Source organism: Pteropus alecto, unplaced genomic scaffold (genome assembly GCF_000325575.1).
Source record: "Pteropus alecto unplaced genomic scaffold, ASM32557v1 scaffold3, whole genome shotgun sequence".
NCBI classification, from domain to species: Eukaryota; Metazoa; Chordata; class Mammalia; order Chiroptera; family Pteropodidae; genus Pteropus; species Pteropus alecto.
Genome location: NW_006442484.1, coordinates 19,961,084 through 19,966,838, shown reverse-complemented (window position 1 = coordinate 19,966,838; position 5,755 = coordinate 19,961,084). Strand labels below are relative to the sequence as shown.

The 5,755-nt window shown below is 34.0% G+C and overlaps 1 pseudogene; it reads left to right on the top strand.

The window, feature by feature from the left end:
- Window positions 1–3,112: 3,112 nt before the first annotated feature.
- Window positions 3,113–3,502, top strand: LOC102890015 (annotated as a pseudogene).
- Window positions 3,503–5,755: the final 2,253 nt, after the last annotated feature.

The window sequence follows — 5,755 nt, the reverse complement described above, 5'->3', positions numbered from 1 at the left end:
CTATTGTCTCCTATCTACTAATTCCTTGGGTACCTAGTTAGATGTAATAGGTGCCTGTTTTCATGGGCCTGGTATTTTTGGATACCCAGATGACTATAATTATATACTCCTTCCTCAACATTATGAAAGCCAGTTTTTGAAGCAGACTTCCTGATGTACAGCATACTAATCATCTTGTCACCCTAAACTACATTTTTTCGCTTCTATTATTCTCATTACCATTTCATCCTAATACATTAAATGAGATGGTAAGAAAATACAGTTCTAGCTAGCAACTCTGAATGCCTTTCTATAAATGAATTCTTTTCTTTTAGAGTGTTAACCAGTGAATGTTAAATTTTTAGTCAGTAAATCATGTATATAGATGACAAACACTTTTCTAACTGTGTATGTGTGTTTTATTAACAACTTAAAATCCACTCTCATTTAGCACTGATGCTTTCAGAGAAGAGAAAATGAATTGAAAACCAAGGAAGATCTGAGTAGAAAAGTAAACTAGAATGCTTGTTTTCAAATATTTTAAGTCTATAAAAACCAAGGAAGATATATTATAAATATTTTTCAAGTAGTAAATAAGTGAGCAGCAAATTCCTTGAAACTAAACCAGTAAAAGTTTTTTATATGGAGAGATATATATATATATATTTAAATTCATGTGTAGCAAACAGAGAGAATGTATACCTTCCTTTTATCCTTGCATATTTGTTGACAGAAAGAGAATGCAAAAACACTAATATGGGTTTCCAGGATTAACTTTATTAATAAACTTTTAAAAATTAAGCAATATTTAATAGACTTATTCAGTATTTAAATAAGCTTGTATCATGTGCTTTGTTGTTCTTACTTTAAAATTACTCAACAAATGAAGGATCTGCAGCATTGTATTTTCTAATTTTCTTTTACAGATTCTGATGATATTCAAATAATTGTACTGCCAAACAGAAAACTATATTAGTAACAGTTTTTTTTTTTTTAACGTTAAGTTTTTCAATCGAGTCATGGCACTACAGAAATTCTGTAGTCCACTTCTTTGTGAATGTTTTTATTGTCTTTTCATACTTTTTTTCTATTCTAGAAAAATTCTTCTCTAACTTTAAACCCAGATATCTCTGCTTAACGTGTTGAAAAATTCAAATAATTATGGAGAAATCCATAAAAAAATTGGTCCTCAAAAAAAGTATAGGACCTTTAAAATGAAAAAGACTATAATGTTAAACAATACACTTTGATATACAAAGGCTTGAACTATATTTATAAATTCCATATAGCGTTCGATAGTCAATAAATAGTTTATCTGTTTGTTAACCCAATTTATATGATCTTTTATTCTATCAAGTAGGAGAATGGGCAGTTTGAAGACAGCTTCTTCCTGAAATATTTATGATGCTCTAATACCTCTCAAATCTGTTTTTGATTTTTCATCAACACAGTAATTTTTCTTTTATTTATTCATTTATCTTAGGTTAATCAGTTACTATGTAATAAGCTCTTGATATAGAATTAAAAACAAGTCACAGTTTTGTCATCATGAAACTTAATGTCTAGAGAAGTATACAGACCAATAAGCAGCTGTTTACAATATGGGTGACAAAGGAAAGTGAAGGGTTATATAAAGACTTTCAAGAGGTATACATAACTGTCTTGGTAGTTCAGGGAAAGCTCATGAGGAACATGAGTAAGATTTGGTTATTGAAGGAGAGAAGTTGGGTTAGAGAAAAGGTGAAGGGATAGTCTAAGCAGAATAAATGGTTTATGCAAAGACCCTGACAGAAGCAGTCAAGAAAATGGAAACTAGAAGTCTGTAGATGCTGGTGAAACCATGGTTCCGAGGGAATGTAAATATAGAGGCAGAAAGTGAAATAAGGTTAAGAGATAAGCAAGGTCACATTAGAATTGTTCCAATAAGACATATGCAGACATTCAATGTGCTTTTTTAGAAAAGTTATTCTGTCTATAGTATGGAGAATAGATTTAAAAAGTATAAAATTGTCACCAGAGAGACCACTTAGTAAATAATTACAATAATCCAAGTGAGAAATAATTTTGAGTTGAGGTTTGGCATACAAATAAACTAAAGTAGATGGAATTGAGATATATTTAATAGCTGCAAGACAAGAGTTAGTGATTGATTGGAGAGAATGACGGTGAGAGATGAAGAAAATTTGAAGTCGATACCCAGATTTCTGGTTTGATAAACTATGTGGATCTAGTGGAGTTTGGGAATTAGGTGACTGTTCAAGTGAAGATTCCTACTATTTATTATAATAAATGGGTCCAGGGCTAAAGAGAGAGTCAAGGTTGTAAGTGTGGAATTGGCTTAAAGACGGTCTTTAAGGTGTAGTAGAATATAAACTGAGGATTATTTTGTTGTCTGTGAATTAAAGACTAGATCTCAGGCTATATTCCAGGAAGCGACTCCCAAAAGAGTTGCTAGAAAGAACTAGAAGGAGCTGCGAGAAAGACATACTAGCATCTCACTTTTGGTCTAGATTCTGGATGAGCTGGAGAAACCCAAAGATCTTCCTTGTTGTCACTATTGAACTACATGAAGAGGAAGTTCTAGGAAGAACTCGACATGCTGCCAGTTTTTTGTCTGACTATTTCTCAAGGCAGTAGTCTTGCTGGAACAGACCATGCGAAGAAGGAAAAAGGTTTGCAACCACAGATAAGAAGATTCCCATTGTTCAGTTTCTTGCAGCTTCTTGAGGCCATGTAAGTGAGTCATTGATTCTTATGGTGTTGAAAATGAGACAGAAGCTGAGAAAGCTGCTAGAAAATCCAGATGACTCACAACATCAAGAGGGTTGGAGTCATGTGTTGCTAAACATGATTCAGTACTGCATGGTTTGCAACAGTGTTGCTGTATGTCTTTGAGTTTATATATTCAATATACTGCACTGAGAGAAGTAAAATACAACATGATCAGTAATGTACAAGTCCTAAAAGAACTTCTTAACACAGAAAGCTAAGTGTTTCCACATCCTTGCATAGAGAATTAAAAGTTATAGTTGGGTAGATGAGACTATACAGAAAGAGGAAATAGCCTAGTTAAAAGCATATAATCAGCTTCCGAGTTTATGAATACTGAAGAGAGAATGCTTTCATCTCTGCCATGGCTAAGCTGATCTAGAAGAAGCTACCGAGAAAAGTGGAGAAATATCAACAGCCTCAAAAGGACTTGAGTAAATTCATGTCAGGGTGGCAGAAGCTTGAAGCACAACTAACAGAAAATAATATCATGAAGGAGGAACTGGCCCTGCTGGCTGGGTCCAACGTAGTTTTTAAACTTCTGGGCCCTGTGCTGGTCAAACAGGAGCTAGGGGAGGCTTGGGTTACAGTGAGGAAGAGGCTGGACTATATCACAGCTGAAATTAAGCATTATGAATTCCAGTTCCAGGACCTCCAGTGGCAGTCAGAGCAACAGAGGAAGACCCTCGCTCAGCAAAAGCAGGAGTTCCAGCAGGCCCAGGCAGCAAAAGCAGAGGCTTCTGGGAAGGCCTGACTCCATGTGGGGTGCGGGAGAGGAGGGGAAGGAATGAGACAGCTCTAGGGTCTATACTGTAGCTAATAAAATGAAGACACCTGGCTAATATATATATATACACACACACACTGTAGCTTATAAAATGAAAATATCTGGCCTACATATATATATATATAATCGTGCTAAACAAAATAACTCAAAAAAAGTTGAAAACCACATGATATCACTTATATGTAGGATAAAAGCAACAAACAAACAGGACAAACAAACAGAGACTCATGAACATGGACAAGAGACTATCAGAAGCTTATCAGAAGGTGGAGGGGAGGAGGATGTAGATGAAGTAAAAAGGGTCAAATATGTGGTAACAGAGAGAAATCTAGCTATGGGAGGTGAACACACAATGCAATGTATATATATATGGCTTATTGTTTAATTGTACACCTGAAACTTACTGGATTTTATTAACCAATGTCACCATTATAAAACTAACTAACTAATTAACTAACTAACTAACTAACTAAATAAATAAATAAATATACATTGTAAAAATCTGAAAAAAAAAAACAAAACATATAGAAGTAAGAAAGCATACAGCAGTAATTTAAGCAACTTTTGGATTGTTACAAGAAGTCCAGAATATCCTGAGAGGAGCTAGAATAAATGGACAAGAATAATATCAGGAAATATTACCCCTTCTCTCTCTGGGTTGAGTCAGTATTTTATTCTCAAGGATAATCTATTAACTAATTATAGGCATGGATTTATATAATGTTTACAATTTGCAAAAATATCACCAGCAATGTTAAAAAGTAAAAACTTAAGAGGGAGATATTGAACAATGAGAAACCTCTACAGAGAGATAAAGGAGTCAAGGGATTATTGTACTAATCAGGATAGAGAAAATAAATAGTTAGACTTGGATGACAGTGGGGGACAAGATAAACAATTATGCCACAACTACTGAGTTAAGTAGGAGCAGTGACTATGACCTACCTGCAAAGGCTAAAACATTTGCTATCTAGGTTTTAAGAGAAAGTTTGTTGATCCCTGGTTTACACTACATTTTGTAGAATCAGAGATGATAAGTTATAGATAGAATCCTAACCTACAAGCAATTTTATGTTTTAGGATGGGGCACAACCATGCTTATGGATGTAGAAGAAGGGGCATTAATGATATTGGAAAGAATAAATAACCATGGGAGGAAGGTCTCAGAAAAGACACAAGATAGAGATATTAGCTTTGATAAGACAGACATTTTTCATAGATAGGGATGGGAAAGGTTAAGGCTGGATTTGAGTTGAAATACATTTATAATATAAGAAGAGGAAAGATCAAACATCCTTGACTTTTTTTTTTTTTCCCTATAAGATAGGAAGCAAAGTCAATTGCTCAGACTAAGAGACGGATGAGAAGAAGCTTGTGGGGAAAAGTAGGGTCTTTGAAAAATCATTTAAAGGCATTGGCAGAAAGGGATAAATAGGTAAATAATTTCACTTTCCTTGTCTGTCCCTGGAACCAAAGGACCCTATAAACCAGTTAGTAGTAGCACTTACCAGATTAATTATATGGCAGTTGTTATTTATCCTACCATATACCTAGAGGAATAATAATGAAAGAATGTTATTTTAGTGTCAAAATTCGTATCATCTACAAGCACCTGACTTTGAGACAGATTTCAATTGGTTATTGAATTTAAGGTATTGTACTATACTCTTTTGATAGTAAAAAAATGTGATTATGTCTTTCACCGAGCTCACAATTGATAGGTGAGAAAAATATATACATAAGTAAGGAAGATCAGCAAAGCCTGAGAAATGTTATACTGTCAAGGTTAAACAAAGTCTTTATGGGGGACTAAAAGGAAACAGAAGAAATACATAATGCTTCACAGAGGTAAAGGTGAGCTTTGACGAAGGAAAAGGGAGTACTTGTACTTGATTAATGTGAAGTAATGTGCTGTGGTCTTTGGTAAAGGAGTTATTTTTTGTTTGTTTTGTTTTTTAACTAAACATGTTGTGCCCAATGAAAAACAACCATGAGTAGAATGTGTATAATAGTGGTTTAAGTTAAAGATGGGAAAATAGAACTCGTGTTTAATTATCATCTCTATATAGGTCTAAATAAAAGTTTGCTGTTAAAGATTCTAACAGACTCAAACAGCATAAAAATGACATGGTTAGAGCATTTACATATACCCCACAGATGACTTCATTTCTTATACATGCAAGTAGAAGTTATCATCTCACATATATGAATGCAATTAAA